This window comes from Mandrillus leucophaeus, unplaced genomic scaffold (genome assembly GCF_000951045.1).
Source record: "Mandrillus leucophaeus isolate KB7577 unplaced genomic scaffold, Mleu.le_1.0 Scaffold746, whole genome shotgun sequence".
NCBI lineage: Eukaryota > Metazoa > Chordata > Mammalia > Primates > Cercopithecidae > Mandrillus > Mandrillus leucophaeus.
In genome coordinates this window covers 961,571-982,732 of record NW_012108097.1, presented here as the reverse complement: position 1 = coordinate 982,732, position 21,162 = coordinate 961,571, and the positions used below count along the sequence as shown (strand labels likewise).

At 37.5% G+C, this 21,162-nt stretch overlaps 1 long non-coding RNA gene across 1 annotated transcript in view; it reads left to right on the top strand.

Annotated features, from left to right (window-relative positions):
- LOC105529065 overlaps positions 1 to 20,947 on the top strand; it is an 84,927-nt gene extending 63,980 nt beyond the window's left edge. Inside the window, exons 3-4 of the long non-coding RNA XR_001004446.1 lie at positions 17,189 to 17,374; positions 20,711 to 20,947. This is a non-coding gene — a long non-coding RNA (uncharacterized LOC105529065). The remainder of the gene's footprint in view (positions 1 to 17,188; positions 17,375 to 20,710) is intronic.
- The last annotated feature ends 215 nt before the right edge of the window (positions 20,948 to 21,162 follow it).

Genomic DNA, 21,162 nt, shown 5'->3' with positions numbered 1-21,162 from the left:
CCTGGGTCACATTCCAGGCAGTCTCTACTCCCATAGACAACCATTTTTCTGAGCTCTAACTCCATAGACTGGATATGTACTTCATATAAATGAATCATACAGCATGTAAACTTTTGAGTATATGGTTTCCTTTATTTTGCATGATACATGCTTACGATTTATAAGTAATTTTTTTATTGTTGAATAGTGTTATATTGTATGACTGTTTTTTTGTGTGTGATATACAGTTGAATTGTTTCCAGCCTTCATATATAATGAATAAAGATTCCATAAGCATTTATATGTACATACATTCTTACTTTTCTTAGGAAAACTTCAATGGGGTGGAATTTCAGGGTCAGAGAATAGATGTATATTTAATTCATAAGAAACTGTCAAAAAATTTTCTCAAGCCATTGGACTACTTTACAATTCTATTAAGCCATGTGTATGTGATATAATCACTGATATATTTGACATTAAGTCTATCGTCTTACTCTTTTCTACTTGTTCTGCCTGCGATACATCTCTTTTTATGCAAGATTTTTTTGTATTTCATAAAATATTTTATCACTCCACTTTCCTTTCTTTAACTTTGTAGGCAGACATTAGTTACAAAACCGTATTAAAAGTCACTGTATGTATCCTTAACCTATAAGACTCTAATATAAATTGTATCTTTATCACCTCTTATACCTTATGGAGATCTTAGACTCTTTAACACCAGTTGCTGTCATTCTTGCTTTTTGGATTATTATAATCATGTGTTTTACTTCTATAAGTATTTCTACCACATAAGGTGAAATGATATTTATTTTCAGTCAATATTTATTTAGATTTACCCACATATTTAAAATTTCTTTTTTTATTCTTTCTTGCATTTCTGTGCTTCTGTTACAATTTTCCTTTTGCTTGAAAAAACATTTTAATATTTCTTGTATGCAGATATGTTGGCAAATTTTGTTATAGTTTAAGTTTGTATAGAAAAGCATTTATCTCATTTTAGAAGACTATTATTTCTTGGTATAGATTTCTAAGTTGGCTGTTTCTTTTTTCTTGAAAGATATCATTTCGTTGTTTTCTGGATTTATTTATTTCTGTTGAGAAATTTACTATGGAAAGTATTTTGCTCCTTGAAAGTAAAAGCTTGTAATTTTTCTGTAGCGGCTTTGAAGGTTACCTCTTTTCTTTTGTTTTCAGCAGATTTTACTAATTTGCCTAGGCATGGTTTTCAGTGTATTTACTGTACTTTGGGTTCATATTGCTTTTTGAATCTGTGGGTTGATAACTTTTATTAGTTTTGAAGAGGTCCTGGCTATTATCTTCATAAATGTTGTTCGTTTCACTTTTGTTCTTACTCTCCTATGGGACTCTAATCACACATATTAGACCTTGGCATCTTGTCGCACATTCTCTGAAGTCTTTGTTCTGTATATTCTAGCTTTTGTCTCCCTCTGTTTTAATCTGGCTATTTTTTCTAGTGACCTGTTTTCCATATCATTGTCTTTTTTTTCAGTTGTGTCTAATCTGTCATTATGGCAATCTATTGCACGTTTATTTTAGTTTAATTTTTAGATCTAGAGATTTCATTTGATTTCTTCTTTCAATAGGTTTCGGTTTTCAAATGCAATTGCTCATTTTGCCAAGTATGTTCTTGAGTTATTGGAAAGTCTGTGCCTCATAACTCCGTTGTATCTATTACATCACCATCTGTTTCTGTCATCCACTTTCTCACTGGGTCTCCTCTCAAATTGTTCAGTTCACTTCTCTATGCTTACCTTCTCTCCAGTTTATGGCTCCTTGGAGTTTGGACTCCCAAGTTTTAGCTCTCCAGTTTGGTGAGACTGCAGGAAACCCTGGGATTGCTCAGGGAGAAAAGTGGCGTAAAATAGGGAGACTCATCTCAATGAATTTCTCTAGTCTTTGGGATCTTGACTCCTTTATGTCGGGGCTGTTTTGCTAGTTCTTTAAAACTTTCAGGCAAATTCTATTTTTTTTTTTTTTTTTAAGACATGGTCTTGCTTTGTTGCCAAAGATAGAGTTACTGGCATGCTCCTGGCTCACTGTTAGCCTCAACCTCCCAGACATGAGCTGGGACCATGCCTGGCTTATGTTTTTTTTTTCCCCTTTTTTTTTTTTTTTTTTTTTTTAGTAAAAACAAGGTCTCCCTGTGTTGCCCAGGCTGGTCTCAAACTCCTGGCCTCAAGTGATCCTTCTGCCTCGGCCTCCCAAAGTGTTGAGATTACAGGCATGAGCCACGCGCCTAGCCTCAAGCAGATTCTTGAAAAGTATTTTCTCAAGCTTTTCTAGTTGTTCTGGGTATGAAGACCAGTCAACACTAGTCTGTCACAGCCAGTGGTATGTACCTTATGCTTTCATAGCGAAGCTAAATGATTTAATAGCCACAGAACCGCTGCAGTTGCACTTTAATCCAAAGGCCCCTGGGATTTTTAGCTTCATGACAGAGGCAAGCTGCCATCAGGAAGAAGCTGATCAGCTGTTCTTCCAAATTAGCCACAAGCAAAGCTTAGAGAAACTGAAGTAGTATGTCCTTGGCCATACTACCTCCCAGACATATTTCTGGAAAGAACAGACACTGGATAAAATCGGCTCTGAGCAGCTCTGATCTATTCATGAAAATTTCACACCTGAATTTTCACATTTTTTGCATGATTACTATATTATGAAAATAGTAAAAAACATGAGGAAATCTCCTTATACTTACAGGCAGAAGTGGAGACTGATACAATTATGATATCAACTTGGGCAATGACTTGCAATTAATTGAAATATCTTAATAATCAAGTCCATTGCCTTCCTCCAAAGCACACCACACACACCACCCCTCACCAAACCACAAATCAGTATATGTTAATTTAAATTTACGATAAATCAAGAGAAATATTGTCAGCTTCTGTTTCAACTTTAATTGAACTAAAATACCACAAGGATTACTTTTTATTTTCTAAATTTTCAGATTTAAAAAAAATTTAGCAAAATTGGAACTATTATGACTAAAAGACAAAATGTACAATTAAGAAAATAATTAAGTACTATAATAAGTCAGAGTAATGAAATTAGAAAATAAGTCTATAAAGACAAATGTAGTTCACTCATTTCCTTTCAGTTGTAATGAATTCCATCCTGTACTACTGCAACTGTATTACTGCTGTGTACATTGTAACTGCATTATAATGCATTTCTGTATAGGTAATTTGATTTTCTTTCTTTTAAAAAATCAAGTCCTATTTTAATTGTGGTGGGGGAGTTCATTATTTAAATGATGCCATAAGGAATGCATAAGGAAAAATAATTTATTTGGTAAAGTCAACTCTTCCTTTTCATTTATGTTTTCCAAATTTGAAATATCCATTATTATTTTTTTTAAAAATGAAACATAGGTGTTTTAGAGTGAGTATAAATTATAAGTAATTCTGATACCCTATTCAAGAAAATGGAATTGTATTTGAGGTAATATGACAGATTTTGAAAACACAATTAGAGCCTTTGATATTAATAAATACATATTTATGTAAATTAATGTTTGATACCTGAAATCTTTTATGGGTACATTGTCAAGAGAGTTACTTTATAGGAGGAACACCTGTATTTCTATGGTTCTGAGAGGCAGTATTTAATACTCAGCATGCCCTTAAATGTTACAATAATATGAATTTATGTTTTAATCAGAACATTAAATGTAGCCTTATATGTTCTTTAAGTTCTCATTCTCTTTATTCACTTTCCTTTGGTAGTTGTCTAAAAGCCAGAACCCTGCATGTTAGTTTGCTTAGAAATGTTTAAACCAGACTGCCAAAAACCTTTCCTACAGCTTTAAAAAACCATTTTTCAGACGTATAGGAATTCTTATTTGTTGAAAATCTGCATGAATCTAAAATTAAACACAACAACAGCAATTCATGTTGAAAAGAATTTATAAAGAAGGAAACCATGGTAACAGAATCATTTATTTTTAACTGTACCAACCCTTATCTCTACTTTCACCCCCAAACTAAGCGCACTAAAGCCATAGCCTTTTCTAGACTGCCTTATCCCCATTGTAATTTTGCACTCGTCAAAAATAGCAACAGGAATTGTCATATTTCCATTACTAAGTACTGTGCATGCCATGCTTCTCTTCCTCTTTAGTTGCTCACATTATCCTGCAGACAGCCTTTGAGGAACTTTTGTGGTTGTCAAGGGGAAGCTCAGCTATTGCATACTGCAGGGCCAATGCCATTGCTAATGCCAATGACAGGCTCTCTATTGGTTAGATTGAGGTCCTGACTTAATTCCTCAGAGATCCCACATCTTATCCGAAGCGAGCTGACCACACAGGACAAGAGCAGATGTAACTGCAGCATATCACAACACAGCATCCCTTGGCTCCCAGGGATCCTGTCTGTACACATATCTGAATAGCTCTGTTTCGCTACACCACTGCCTTTTATCTTCCTGGTCATACTTACATCTCTGTGCCAGGAGAACTTACACTTACAGCATGCATGCTTTCCTTAACCAAAGGCTAACATACTACAGGAAAAGGTTGTTTTTATTAAAATGTCTTAAAAGTGCTCATCAAAACTTTTCACGTGACTGATAAAGCTGGAAAATGTCAATGTATTTTCCTGTTACTAATTTCAAAAACAAATTACTTGTAAGACCTAAGTCTGAAAATCTAGTCACCCATTTTAATAAAATATCAACTGATAGGATATGGTATTTAAAATGTGTCTTTTGCAATTCCTTTGTCTGTTTTGATTTCTGTTAGCTCACTTGCATGAGGAACTTAGGGTGTTCAGAGATAAGGGTTCATTCCTCCTTGATTCAGTTGAGCTAATCATCCTAGAAGGGCCCTGAGAAAAACACAGGCTTTATTTTGGAAGATCAAAGACTTGGGTGATGCAAATAGGTACAAGAGTATGTTTGAAGGCGTGAAGGGCACTAACCCAGTAACCCAATTGAATCACATGGACAATTGATCTTATATTTTCTGAAAGAAATGGAAAATCTGATGGTTAAAAGGACATTGGCCCATTTATCTATGAACCATGCTCAGGGTTAAATAAGAGACAAAGAGAAGGCTATGTCTAGTAATGTGCTGGTTACAGCAATAGGAGAGCAGAGGCACTGACTCTTTATTAGTTCATTTACACTTCTTTTTTATTTGTTTCTGTCATTTGTTCCTGTGGCCCGTTTCTCCGAATTTCTCCCATTAGACGAGTCTGTAGATCCATTTTCCTGACTTTTCTTCACCAAAGGCCTTCTGGAGTATGAACCAAGGTTACCAGGGCTATCTGCATAAAAACACTGGCAAACTCTCACATAGATACTTAACAAAAAGAATGAGTATCTACCAATGGCAAAGTGTCATGTTTTCTCTGAAGTAAAGGAAAACAAAAAAAACATTGTTTGGAATTCTTTGAAATCAGACGAAGACAAAGCTACGTTGTTTTTCAGCTACAGTACAGAGAAACAAAATCTGCCTGTCTTTGGAGGAATTATGAAGAGAAAAGCAAGAATATCATATGGTTTCTCTGTTTCCACAGCTGCAGTTACTTTATTTTCTGTGATTGCTTTTTTGTTTCCAAGATTTCCCATTTTTGGTAGCAGCTCTGAGGATTATTCAGCAAATATTTATTTTGCCCCTACAAGGTATGAGTCACTGCCCGTGATAAATGATAGCTGTGGAAGTCTGGCCACGGAAGCACAGAAACTTGAGGGAGTCTAGGTGTAAATAACGTTTTGAATAGTCATCTCTCACCATCCTAGAGAGACATGAGAAAGAAAGCTGCTTATTCAGCACAGAAAAAACAATAAGAACACAAAAATAAAGAGAAAGGACACAAATTTTTTCCCCCACAATTAGTGGAATATTGCTAAATGATTATCTTGGAAAGAAACCATATTTTGATAATATAATTTGATAAAGAAATAAGAAAAAATAAAAGTTTATTTTTCTGAGCCTGTGGCCAGCCTTGTAATAGTCAAATGTGATCAATTTGGATACTTTTGCATTGAAAAAATTACTAAAAAGTTGATAAAGCCCAGACTAACAATTTTTGTGATTTGGATATGAAATTGGACATTTATTAAACATATTAATTAGGTAAGCAAGTAGTAAAGGAAATTTCGAAATATCTGAACAAATTGCTCTTGGGTCTCCGAGGTGCACCTGTTCGCAGGAAGGTACAAGTATTTGAATTCTTTGTTGCTGCAAGGAAACAGTAATAAAAAGAACAATGAAGTCAGCTTGAGGAGAACAGATTTGTACTTGGATATTTTGTTTATAGCCAACTCACTTTTAAATGGATGTTTTAAAGTGATGTATATAATAGGATAACAATAATAAATACATGAGGCAATCAAGGCAAGGGAAAAAGCAGGGTGGAAAACAACTGAGGCTAAGCCAGAGGAGCAGGAATGTAAAGTGTCATTGTCATGGGGCACTGCCTGCTTCCCCGGAGAGAGCCACAGTTTTGCTCCTGACCTTTCTGGCCACTGTTCTAAATAGAAACCAAGCAGTTACATGTTTCACAGTGTCCATGAGCTAAATCCGAAGGAGTCATTCAGAAGAAGCGTAACTATTCCCAGTTCTTAGACTTGAGAGAACTTTCTCCCTCCCATGGGTCCTCATAAAAACGCCAGTGCATCATCTGGTGCAGCTCCTAGAGAGGGTCCTCAGCGGCAGCCAGAGGAATCTCAAGGAGGAGCTGCCTCCCAGCCTGTCCCACACAGCCACTCCATAAACAAAGCCACTTCACCTCTGGGTGACCAGAATGGTTCAACTGGAAAGGCTGGTGGCCTCTTGGGCTCCATCCAACAGTAAAGATCTATTCCTTGGAGTCTGATCATTACATTAGGTCTTTAAAAAGCTCTGCTTGCTAACATTTTTTTTAGCCTAGAAACGCAGAATATTCTTGAATTCAGACTGAGTAAATGTCTATGTATTCAGACTTCTTACTCATTGATTTACTGTACAAGACAGAGTCCAAAAAGGAAACAGAATCAACACCAGTAATTTATCAAGGAATATTTAATAGAACTACTAACTGGTAGCAGGTGAGTAGCCACTCAGAGAGTATAAAAGAGAATTCAGGGAATTCCCTTGAATTCTCTGAATGTCCCAAATGAAGAAATACACTTGGAGAAGGGGGTTCCTCTCCAGCACTAAGATTCAGACTTCATTGGAATCTAAATTCATTGTGGCTGGACCTACTGGATGGCAGAGAAGTTGGACTGCTTCAGGCCAGATCTGGTCCACGGCCAGTTGGCTGGGACTGGTGAGCTGGGAAATCCGGGTAGGAACTGGCATTCAGAAAGCCTTCCACTGGGGTCCAAGCAAAACTGGCTGGAGGGCATGTGCCACGTCACCTCTTGGACACACACCTCCAGTTGCTACACTATAAAACAAGAAGAAAGGAAGCAACCAAATCAAGAGAAGTCTCTTCCTCTGGCACTGTCCCTCCTCTGATGTCTCCCACTGACAAAGATTAACGTGATACTGACTAGCAAGAGATAAGTCTTTTAGGGTTCCATCTCCAATGTTCCAAAGCAGGGCAATGAAGGGTGAATTTGAAGCACAGGGGCAATAAATGGGTAACTGGCATACTTAATGTGAACTCCCCACATCTGAGATTGGTCTCAGTAAATTTAAGAAGTTTATTTTGCCAAAGTTAAGGACGTATGCCCATGACCAGCCTCAGGAGGTCCTGACAACACATGCCCAAGGTGGTCAGAGCACAGCTTAGTTTTATACATTTTAGGGAGACATGAGACATCAATCAACTTGTATAAAATGAGCATTGGCTCTGTTCAGAAAGGCTGCGACAACTGGAAGCAAAGGTAGGACAACTTGAAGTGTGGAGGGGGCTTCCAGGTCATAGGTAAATAAGAGATAGATGCTTGTGTTCTAAGTTTCTGATTAGCCTCTCCAAAGGAGGTAGTCACATACACATTTATCTCAGTGAGCAGAGGGGTGACTTTGAATAGAATGGGAGGCAGGTTTGCCCTAAGCAGTTCCCAGCTTGATTTTTCCCTTTAGCTTAGTGATTTTGGGGCCCCAAGATGTATTTTCCTTTCATACTACTTTTCTCCAAATCATTAAATTCCAAGATATGTAATGCACATTTATGAATGCTCATTACAGATTTTATGCTACAATAAATAAAGTGATGCATTTTATAGTTTTCAAGGAGTTGCAATAAGAAACAGTGGCAGTGGAGTCTAAGGCATCCGAAGTTTTTCTAATAGCCCATAGGCAGCTGACAATGAATGTTTGTCAAATAAGCATGCTGCATTGCTATATTGACTTTCTGATGTTCATGCATAGAAGCTTGTGATTCAGACCATTATAACATCATTCAGTAAGCCAGTGATTGCCAGAAAAAGGATACCATATTTTGAGTAAATGTGAATTCATTTATTTGATCAGTCAACAAATATTTGATGAATACCTACTGTATGTTAGGTATTGGGGATATAGAGCAAAGCAAACATTTAAAAGCCTCAAAGACTTTAGAGTGATAAGTGTCTTGAGGAAGATGTGTAAGTGCTATGACAGCAAATAATGGGGAGACTTCATCTACTCAGGAAGATTGGGAAGAATTTATAATTGCAAGAGGTGCAATTGAGGTTGAACTGAAAGAGGGAGTTAGTTGTTTAATGGCAGGGTGTAGTGGGAAAAGGTATTCCAGGATTGGGGAATATCATGTGCAAAGATCCCATGATGAGAAAGAGCATATATTCAAGGAAATGGAATAAGGTCTGTTTGGCTGAAGCATGGGGATAATGGAAAGGGATCATTGAGGGACATGAATTCTCCAGCAGATTTCATTTGCACCATTGGTTCTCCTGGGTCTCCAGTTTACCTGTCTACACTGCAGATTTGGACTTGCTAGTCTTCATAATCATGGAAGCCAACTCTTTGTAATAAATCTCTTTCTCTATTTATATGCACATCCTATTGGTTCAGTTTCTCCGGAGAACCCTGACTATTACAGACTGTAATAGGTAGGAAAACTCCTTAAATCATTCTTGAGGATTTCATTCCATCTCACTGGTTTATCACTGAGGGCAATTTCCCCCTTCTGGAAACATTTAGCAATGTCTCAAGATGTTTTTGGTTGTCATTACTTGGGGATAATGTTCCCGGCATCTAGAGGGTAGAGATTAGGCTAAGCCTCCTAAAATAAAAAAAGACAGTCCTCTTCCCACCCCAATAAAGAATTATCCCATAGTTGAGAAACCCTGCTCCATTTGAATGGATAGCCACTGAGATATTTTATGCAGGACTCCGGGTGGAGGGTTAGGGTGGGTTGGGGGAGGGAGGACAGTGAGGGTGATCTTTTGCATTTCAAAAGTATCTTGCTCTGGAGAAAGCTAATAGTAGATACAGGTTGACATCAAAGGGGTCATAAAGAAATTACAGTCACTATTAGCCATGTGAAGCTAAAGTAAAATTTGTTTACTATCTCACATAGTAGTATTAATTTTTTTTTATCATGACTATAAAAACTGCACCCATCCCTCAGGAGGATGGAGAAAGTCAGTGACATTATTCATTCAAATGGCTTAACATAGGGGAAAAAAATTAAAACATGGATAATATTTGTCGTTTAGTTATCTCATTCAGATGACATGTGTTACAGATTTTCATGAAATTAAGGAATCTATTTCCTATCAACTCAACTTTCAGACCTTTCAAGTAAGAAAGCAATGCAACAAATTCGCCCAAATTTCCATGTGGTTAAAAGCTATTGAAGCCTAGCTCTACAGGAAGTCATAAATATTCTAGTGGAAAGGTAATGAAAACTAAATCCTGAGAGTTTTAATTGGAAGCCATAGGACCCTTAGCTAAGATCTGAGGGGAAAGAATTTTGACTGCTCTAGGAAGTATTTGGTATCGTGGTGATAGATCTGAAAATTAGAAAAAAGTACATTCAGGCAGCGTAGGATGTCACAGGCTGGCCACTGTTAAGTATTTTCTCAACAGTTATCAGCCCATTCAAATGACCCTACCTCTAACTCAGGAAGGGTAATATTTTAACCCTCTGGGCATCTTTTAGTCTAATCTTTTTCTGTGTGGCCACCATAAAAACTATAGGCTGCAGATACACTGCTATAAACAGATTTATGTGAGAATTTTAGAAGAGATTTTGTTTTCAACTCTCTTTAAAACGAATTACAAATATTGAAAGTCTTTGTTGCAAAGGTTTTAACTAAATGAGCATTTATTTGGCAAGCTCTTAATTTTCCTTTTAAATTTTGATTGAGCCAGGTGTATTGGCTCACCTAAACTGACCTCATTATGGTGCCAATTTTCACTGTTTTCGAAGTATCAAACACGTATTTTGAGCCTCAGAGAAAGAGAAACTGCCAGGAAAAAATAAAACAGTGGACTGTGAATGAATGCAAAAAGTGGGTGAAAATAGCTAAAAATAAAACTATTCCCAAAGCAAATATTAAAATGCTTCTGTCTTGATGCAAAAAGAAAAAAATAAGAATCTCCATGCTGGCTGGGCAGTAAAAATAACCACAGAACATCCCATAAGTAGACAAATCCTAAAGTGTTATGATCCAAGAGATTTCATTCATTCTCATCTTGGTGAAAAAGTATACATCATTCTTCGTTGTGTCGAACCTTCTAGACACTTTTATTAATGTATATCTTCAAGCTTTTTTCCCCCTTATTTCTTGCTTAAAACAAGCAAGCAAGCAAGCAAACAAACTTGAGTATTAGAAAGGAAAACTTGTGAAAACTCGAATCATGTGTTACCAATCAGCAGTGTGTATTAAATAGATTCTGAATAGTTGTTATTATCGTAAAGACTAAATGAGGTTTGGGACTTAGAACTGTACGTGCTAAGTGGTTGAGTATTCTACCCGGAGAGCTTCTACCTACGCTTTTGCAAGCCTGGTTTCCTCTCCTGTACTTGAGTTAGCTCCAACACTACCTTTTATTCCCAATGTTTGCACATATTCACCTTTCACTCACAATGTTGATAAAAGGAATTGCATGTCTTTGGAAATGGAAACAATCTAGAAAGTGAGTAAAAGGAGGTATTGATGACACACAGCTGTGAGATGATGTCTGCAATTTTTAGTGACTAGAGTGCAAAGTACAAGAAGTATAATTTATTAAAGCACCAATCTTTCCACCTCTTACTACATTATATTTTAAATCAAAGAAAGTAAAGATTTTTAAGAGGGAACATGAATCCAAGTGTTTACACTGTAGTTATTGAAATCAATCTACGCCACTGGAGGAAACTTTAGACGTTAGAGCATTTTCCTCCGTGCTTTGTAATTTTTTCTTTTATACTTATTCGCTCTTCGCCTGATGGTTGGCAGAGAAATTATTTGCAAACATTTATATGACTTCTGCTTATGTGTTCCAGAGGGGAAAATGCCTTTTGTTGTAGGTAGTAAAAATCAAGCGAAACAGACAGGGGCATGATTTGCCAAAGGTCAAAGGTCATGACAAGTGAGTGACTCAAGAAGCCTTGAGGTCAAAGGTGCAGCTGGAATCCCATAACCTCCCCTCCACTTTTTACATGACAAAGGAAAGCTGTGCTTTCCTAACTTCTGTGAAGGAATCTAGCTACATGTTCACATTTTCCCTTGAAAAATTATTTTCAAATGATTCTGCCTATGATTATTTTCTCCCTTGAAACCAAGTGGCATGAAATAGGCTTTTATATAAATTGAATGTCTCCTTAGCCTTTTATTAGTATTCTATATCGGGAACCTAGAAGAGGAAGAACTAACAGAGATTAATATGTGTTTTTTAAATGGAAAATAAGCACATTTTTTAGATCAACACAGACTAAAGAAGTACATTTATCCTTTTTTGTTGTTTTCTTTTTCAATCCCTTGTGTATTTACTGACTGTACCTAAAAATGTTTTTCTTGCAAAAGTAACTAAGAGTAATAGTGATCTCTTATGCTTTCCATTTGGAACACGTTCTTCTGGTAAATCCTTAATACAGCTCCAAAAATAAGGTTTTGTAACAAGAACCATTCTGGTGTTAACGTTTTTTGTTTGTTTGTTTTCCTGATTTAAAACAATTACAACTTTAATGATGCCAGGAGGGCCACTGTTTAGGTCAGAATGTCTGGCAAATCTCAGGATATCTTAGTAGCTGCCTATATCTCTACCATGTGAACTGGAGGAAAAATGCAGAACCTTACTTTTCAACTCCATTGGTTTCTAACCTCTCATGAGCACTTAATTCCTCATAGAGAAGGAAATAGTCACACTGTAGAATCCTGTGGCCCATGAAGGGTAATTGGATAACATCTTTTGAAAGATTTACAAGGCTGCCAAGGATTTTGCCAGCTTTAAACCTGATTGATTCAGTGTGAAAAGATCTGAACAATTCTGACCTAAAAGTTTAAAGACAGACCTTTCCTGTGAAAGTATAATTTAGAGCCTGTAATAAAATTGTATTGGAAAACACCACATTGAAGAACACAGCCATAAATTGCATTATGTTAAAGAACCCTTTTCCCCTTAAATCCTCTGGAAGAAGCCTAATTGTTCACCAGATACTTTAATAATGAAGTGTTTTCGTTTTTGCTCTCCTACCCCCTAAATAAGTCCCTAAAGAAAGACAAAGCTTGCCAGCTACTTTGCCTCTCTAACCAAAAAGTTTGACTTCTTGGTTGTATGTACAGATATAATTTATGTCCCTTTTTTTCTCATTAGGTACAATAAAGGAAAGCAAAATTTCATTTATCTTTAACAAACAAAGAGTAGACCAAATAGACTTGTCCCGTATTTTAATTTTTCAAAGTGCTAATTCTCATCTCATATTAATTTCCGTCTTGACAAAATATATACACTCATGATTAGTGGAATATTTTATCGGTAAGCTGAAATGCTTCTGATGACTCAAATTAATGATTAAACATCTTCCAGCTAATTACTCCAGGCCATTAATTATTTATCCAAGTCCATCAGTCTATCATCTATATTAGCCTCATTTTTCTGCTGCCCATTTTAGAAGAGATAGGTTTGGAAAAACTAAAACATAGAATTTCAAGTAAACAAAATTAAAAAGAGTATATACATTTTTTTTTCTTTTTCTCTAGAACCTGGGAAATTGAGACCATGGTATTTAGACAAAAGCCCCTTTATCTTTAAACAATACCCGCTTTGTCACACGCTCACGAACTTTGTATTTCCTCCTCAAATTTCAGTTTGAAGGATTTAGGGAAAAATGCCATGTGCCCACTTACCTGTGATTTGAGTGCTAGACCATTTTGCCTTTTGAAATTTCGAATCATATGAACTAGTCTTAGATGTTTAAAATAGGAATCCTGATACGTGTAGTAGGCATATTTACAAGTGACCAAGTATGATTGCTTTTTATAGAGATTGGTGAGAACAGATACTTTCCAGCAAATTGAAAGCCTACTTCCGTCTCATTTTTTTTTTTTAAAGACAAAACAAAAGCAGAACTGTGACATTAAGAAAAAAATTTTGCTTAAGAGATATGTAAAGGAGCGAGCCCTCAGCAGTGTAAACTAGTTGATAGCGTGAAAGGGCACTCGGAAGGAAAGAGGGACACAGAGCTGTACTCTCACATTTCTTTCCTGAAGAATTAGGTAATAAGTTAGCTCAGCCTTTCATCTCCTTCCACATCCTAACTAGAGTTAGGTGTCAAAGAGGTAATTTAACCAGCCACCTGAAAAGCCTCTCCGTCTTGTGAACTAGAACAGCTCCCCGCTTCTGGAAGTCATCGAGGGTGGAACAAATTCCACTGTATCAACTTCCAGCTGGTCATTAGCATTTTCTGTAGGGTGTGTTGTTTATGATTTTGGTCTACAACAGTCTCTTAAACTGGCACCGTCCCCAGAAGTTCCTCAGAACGTTGCAGCCAGTTAAGCTGAAAATTGTTAACTCCTGTACAAATACCCCAGAGTGAATGAAGAGGCTGATTAGAAATTGGTAATAAAAATATATTTTGACATGTTCACCTCACAAGTATCTTCATAGGAGTCATCCTACAGTAAAGGCTTGGAACAGTGAGACAACCTTCCAGGGAGTCCTGATTTTGAGTTCTGGTGCCACCTTGTGGGCAGTGGGAGGAAGAGAAGATTCGAAACAGGTTTGACTGAGTCATTCTTCAGAAGATCAAGACTGTTGTCTGATTAATTTCCTTCATACCCTTTGCATCGGAAACAAAACAAAACAAAAAACTCCAAACCAGAAAAAAAAAAAAAGGCAACACTTTATCACTTTCCCGAGGAGAAACTCTTTAGCACTTCTCATCAGTTAAAGGATTAAGAGGATTCAGACCAAACCCCGATTTTGCTGACATTCAAGGCCTCTCACAATCTGATTCTAGCCGATCTTTGCAGCATTACTGGGAACTGCTCTTCTCCATGAATTTCTCATGACAGCCAGACTGTTCTGCTCCTCCCAGACAGTCATTACCTTTGCCCATGTTATCTTCCCACCCAGAATAGACCTTTATATCCTTTTACAATCTCCCGTTTGGAAGGACTTTACGATTGGATTTGATGTCTTCAATGTTTGTGCCTCTCAAAAAACTCTCTCCTAAGAAGTCCTTGAACCTCTTCTTGAACATCTCTGGGGCAGTGCATTCAACCTGATTAAGATGACTTATGATCTTTTCAGTGATCTCTAGTAGTAAATGCTTTCTTAAGTTGGACACATACCTTTTGCTCAAGAGCAAGGTGAGTGCTGGATGTATGGGTACTTCTGCGCATAGAGTCTGGACCAAGATGAAGATGAGTTGGGTTCAAACTTCAGCTTTGTAGCTTTCTAGCTGTGTAGCATTGTACACATAACTTATCTTGTCCTCACTTGTTTCTTCACCTGTAAAATAAGAATAAAAACAGTGTCTACTATCAATCATATCAGTGTTGTAAGTCATCTTATATGTATGAAAGTACTTACAACAGTATGTACCATGCAGTTCATGCTTTGTAAGTGCTGGCTTTATTTATAGCTTTGGGAATTCATCAAGATGTGGGTGATGATTGCAGTAATGGAAACAGATGAAAAGAGAGTATTAAACAACATATCTCAATGTGTACAGTTGGAGCATCCAACCTAAAGATGCCACACTAGTTAAAGTTCCATAGGGATACAAGTTTGGGATATGCTGAATGCTATATACAGCTGCATACTGTGTGCGTGCCTGTACTCTATCTATGCAGATATATGATAATTAGCATAATCGAGGCTCCTAATCCTTGACATATAACAACCCACCTTTGTCTAACTTGGCATTTGCTGAACTTATGTGATTCGTGAATCCTTTTCAAAGTAACATGTTGACATCTCATTACATATGTATGTTGTAGAAGAAGAATCCTCAACTCAAAATGTTTAGGGACAATGCAAATAATGTAAATGAGGGAAGAAGGCCAGGTAAAATACAGTATGGAGTAGTGTGAGTTATGGAAATCTAGAGGACGCATGCTTCGCCTAAATGCATTTCACTTTGGCTTGTGAAAAAACACCCTGTAGGCCAAGGAAAACATATCTGAAATCTGAATCTGGGCTGTGTTCAGCAAATTTGTGATTCCTGTAGAGTGAGAAAAGGGAAGTAACTGCATAATCTGGAGAAGAACCAATTTTTAGAGATAAAGAGAAGCCAGGAAAAGAGACTGTGAAGGAAAAGTAGGAGATGTAGCCAGAAAAAAGCAGCATCCTGGAAACAGAAAGAGGCAAACCAGAGGGGTCTCTGGGTCTCGAGAGGTCATGTTGGTTTCCTATTGCTGCTGTTCCGAATTACCACACATTTAGTGGCTTAAAGCAACACAAACTTATTATCTTATAGTTCTACAGGCCAGAAGTTTTATGTGTGTCTGACTGGGCTAAAATCAAGGTGTGGTCGGGGCTGCGTTACTTCTGGAGGTTCTAGGACAGGGGTCCTCAGCCCCCAGGGCCACGGACTGGTACTGCACAGCAGCAGGTGAGCGGCGGGCAGGTGAGAAGCTTCACCTGTACTGTAGGCTGCTCCCCCATTGCTCCGCTGGCATTACCGCCTGAGCTCCGCCTCCTGTCACATCAGCAACAGCATTAGATTCTTGTAAGGGCCCAAATCCTATTGTGAACTGCATATGTGAGGATCTAGGTTGCACACTCCTTATGAGAATCTAATGTCTGATGATCTGTCACTGTCTCCCATCACTGTCTCCCATCTGTGACGGTCCCATGGGACCGTCTAGTTGCAGGAACACAAACTCAGGGCTCCCACTGATTATACTTTGTGGCGAATTGTATAATCATTTCTTTATATATTACAACATAATAATAATGGAAATAAAGTGCACAGTAAATGTAATGTGCTTGAACTATCCTGAAACCATCCACCCTCCACAGTCCGTGGAAGAATTGTTTTGCACAAAACTGGTCCCTGGTGCCAAAAAGGCTGGGGACCACTGTTCTAGGAGAAAATCCACTTCCTACTCTTTCCTAGCTTCTGGAGGCTTCTTGCAGTCTTTGGCTTATGGCCCCTTCCCCCAGCCAGGAGTGTGGAGTCCTTCTCATATCACACCATTTGACCTCCTCTCCTGCTTCCCTCTCCCGCTTTGTTCCCCCAAATAAATAATGTTCATTTTATTAACTGTAAGCCAAATAAATTAACAAGCCGGCTTTCTAGACACATACTAGGTATTATCACCATTAGTATATGTTACGGACACAATTAATAATGTCTCAAAAGGTATTGAACTTACTGAAATATTGTTATGGTTATTTTTTAAATGTTGTTAGTGCTATTAATCATATGTATAATTGTTTGATAATTTTTTGAACTTATATGAAGCAAGGTATAATATGGAAACAAATTATAATTGTGTAGTAATTAATTTTAGGTGTTGAAGAAAATATTCAAGAAGTTGTTGGGCATATCACTGAGGGTGTGTGCAGGCCTCTAATGGCAAAATATTTTGTTTTTATAAGTGATTATGATATCTGGTTAAATTATTGCCTTATTAGTAGGAATTTAACAAAAACGGATACCAGCTTGAACTCAAGTTGTTATTTTTTCAAATTAACACATAAATATAGGCTAATAAAATACACTTGAAATAATAATTGCTAGTTTTCTCTCTGAGAAAGAAAATTGGAAAATTCTTTATATATATATCTTTATCTATCTATCTATCTATCTATCTATCTATCTATCTATCTATCTACATACACACAGACTTTTTTTTTTTAAAGATTATACTTTATAGTGATTTATCTTAGTCCAGGTGCAGTGCCTTACATCTGTAATCCCAGCACTTTGGAAGGCTAAGCTGGGAAAATTGCTTGAGGCTGGCAGTTTGAGACCTCTTCCACTTTTAAGGGACCTTGTGATTTTAGCTGGTCCACCTGGATATTCCAAGATACTCTCCCTATTTTAAAGTCGGTTAATAACATTAATTCCATTTTCAGCCTTAATTCTCCTTCGTCATGTAACACAACATATTTACAGGTTCAGGAGATTAGAACATGAATATCTCTGGGGACCATTATCCTGCCTGTGACAGAGGGTAAATAGAATACTGAAGAAAGGCCAGGAATCTCTGAGAGCTGGAACTAGGGCTTTCTCATCCTCTCCTCTCCTTTCCTAAATCCATCCTCTTTCCTTCTACTAATGGGATAGAGAGTTGGGAAAGGAGAAGATAATTGAACCCCATTTGACAAGAAATTATGCAAATAATTCATGGTGTGTGGCACTAAATAAGGATGGGATGTCTTTTGGTACTAAGGAAATAGTTCAGGGAAGCAGCTGTATGATGTCTGTGCAAATTAGAATCGAAATGCCCCTCCAGGAAGATAAATAAAAAGAGGGAGACTCTTCCAGGAAGATAAATGCTGAAAAAGCTACCCTTTCTCCATCTGTGAGTGGGTGATACCAAAATGATGCCCCCTTCCAGGCTGATACGGTTTGGCTATGTCCCCACCCAAATCTCATCTTGAATTCCCAGATATTGTGGGAGGGACCCAGTGGGAGGTAACTGAATCATGGGGGCAGGTCTTTCGGTGCTATTCTCATGATAGCGAACAAGTCTCATGAGATCTGATGGTTTTATAAGGTGGAATTTCCCTGCCCATCTCTCTGTTTGCCTGCTGCCATCCATGTGAGATGTGACTTGCTCCTCCTTGCCTTCCGCCATGATTGTGAGGCCTCCCCAGCCATGTGGAACTATGAGTCCATTAAACCTCTTTTTCTTCCCAGTCTTGGGTATGTCTTTATCAGCAGTGTGAAAACAGACTAATACACAGGCCAATGCAGTCCTGCGAAGGACTGCAGAAATGGACAAGTGGCACACCCATGCAGCCCCTGGCTGGGTTCCATTGCATGGGACACAGTCTTCACAGCTGTAGGGGCAGGCAGAAGACAGCCCAGGTTCTGGGCTTTCCTGACCCTCTTACCCCTCCAACTAGTTCCTGCCTACCAAAAGACATCCCACCATTATTTTCGTGCTCAGAGACATACTTTTTACTTTTTCTATGGTCTTCCCCAAATTTCTAGGATTTTCTCAGAGCATTTTGTACAGAGCTCTAGAATAGCCCATAGCACATGTTACTTTGGTTTCTTACATAATTATCTTTCTTCTTGGCAGTGAATTCCCAGAAAGCAAAGGAAATTTATTTTTTTTTAACTCAGTAGAGTGTTTATATTTATATCATTCAATTTACCACTGATGGGGTATATGAAACAATTTTACTTGATACGAAGATAAATTTTAAAACGTTGCTAGTTAAGTATTTAAGTGTTTATCAGAATATGTATGTAGCATCTTGATATTCATAATGTGGTTCTGAGACTCATCTGAGAACTTGTGAGAGATGCAGAAATGGCCCCAACCCAGACTGATGGCATCAGAATCATTTTAACTTTATCCCAGGTGATTTGAGCTCACATCAAAGTATGAGAAGTGGCCAGGGGGCCTCACGCTTGTAATCCCAGCACTTTTGGAGGCCAAGGCAGGAGAATCACTTGAGGTCAGGAGTTCAAAACCAGCCTGGCCAATATGGCGAAAACCCATCTCTACTAAAAATACAAAAAATTAGCCAGGTGTGGTGGCAGGTCCCAGCCACTTGGGAGGCTGAGGCAGGAGAATTGTTTGAACCCAGGAGGCAGAGGTTGCAGTGAACCGAGATCGCACCATTGCACTCCAGCCTAGGCCACAAGAGCGAAATGCTGCCTCAAAAATAAATAAATAAATAAACAAATAAATAAATAAATAAATAAGAAAATATAAGGAGCACTGAGAGCACCAAACCCATCATCTAGTGGGTGATACTGTGTAGAATGGGCCACGTTTTAAAAAGGTCAGTTGATTGAAGCTTCATTTAAAGGAAAATAACAGGTAGGCATTGCCTCAATATGACAAACTGTGAAGGAACTAAACAAATGACTGATATGTGGGAAACAGTGAACTAACGCATGAAGGTGGCCGTAAATGTATGTGGAATTTGTTGAGTATTTAATTTTCTGTAACTTTTGACAACATATTGATCTACTAATCTAACAGGTACCTAATTCTTTCTTTCTTTCTTTCCACCTACACCCAGATTTTTTCTTTTTCCTGCCTCACTCACTCACTTCCAGGCTTTGCCTTATACATTTCTTCACTCAGTCATCAAGCAACAGATAGTTATTGAGCCCTTGTCTATGCCCCATCCTAGGTATCCATACATGAGTCAAAGTCTCTACTTCATCAGTATAACATTATGTTACCATACTTATGGTCTCAGAAATCCCTTTAAGCCCTTAAAGTAACTCCTTTATTACTGACAACTGTGAACAAACTCAACTCTTCTCAGGATTGAGTTAATCACACAGAGCGAGGAACACAGGTACATGTTGCAATAGTTACATTGTAATGTGAAGTCCATCAGATTACATAAGGATTTCTAGCTGCACCTGCACAATCAGCTGAGCCATGTTGGCAATCAGGATTCCACCCAGATGCCACAGGTTTCAGGAATGGAGTCTGCCACATATTCATTCAAACTTGATGTGCCCAGTCATCAGCAGACTTGAGCACTCTCAGGCAAATAACAGCAAGAGGTTAGAAAGCAGAGAAAGAACCCTAGGCTCAGAATCGCTAATTGCTAACTGCTTTGGGGCTACCACTTGGGACAATACAGTTTTATTCTTGAGATCCTGGGCATAAATTGTTCAACCCTATTGTCCTTAACCTAGCCATCACTAAACCAGTAATCTGAGAAGCAAAATGCTCTACCTATAGTTCTTCTCAAATTCTCAAAATACCCATACTTTATGTACAAAAAGGAAAATGCTTGTCATGATTCTATGTTGCCTGTTTGTGGATAAATCTTTTAAGATGTAACATTAGGAACACTGTTAGATTGTGTTATGCTGGTTTGACACTTCCAAATGACTGATTCAAGTGATTCATGAGTGGTTTGGTGTGTGGTTTTAAGATAGAGAGGCAAAGAGCATTTGTGCCCATAGAATATGATTAATTTTTTAACAATCCCTTATTATTTGGACATTTAGAGAGACTGGCAATCAATACTTTATTCACTGGATAATTGATTCAACCATCCAATGCAGGTCTAGTATGAATTGTTGATAATGGAAGCATCTTTGTTATCTAAGACATTTAAATGCTCACTTCTGCATGTTATTTCGATATAAGAGCTGTAATTTAATGTTTATCAGGTATCTTAAGTGCTTTATTTATATCTTCTCATTTAATCATTACAACTTTCATTTTACAGGAGAAAAATATGAAATCTGAGGTACAGTTGATTTGAATCCAAGAAATCTAAAGGAAAAAGTTCAAGCTCTTAATCCTTTCATACCCTCCTTGTTAAAACTTTTTTTTAAAAGTTAATCTTGTCTGTGAAGCATGAATCTATAATACTAGGGAAAAAACTGACTAACTTGAAGAAAAAATAAATTGAAATGGAAAGCAATTAATTCCTCTTAATATGAATAGAGGACGATCTAAATGCTTTTGGAGAAATGATTTCCAGTAATGAAATTTTCAGAACAAAAATCTTCTTTTCTGAATAGGCAATCATGGTATTAATCCTCTGTTCCTTAATCTTTATATTCACATTTTTTACACTTGTTCTTAAAGCTTGGTGTTTTCTACCAGAACCATCTGTACATCTCTGTCTGTCTTCATGTGCTCTTTCTGTACACATGCATGCATGCATGCACACAC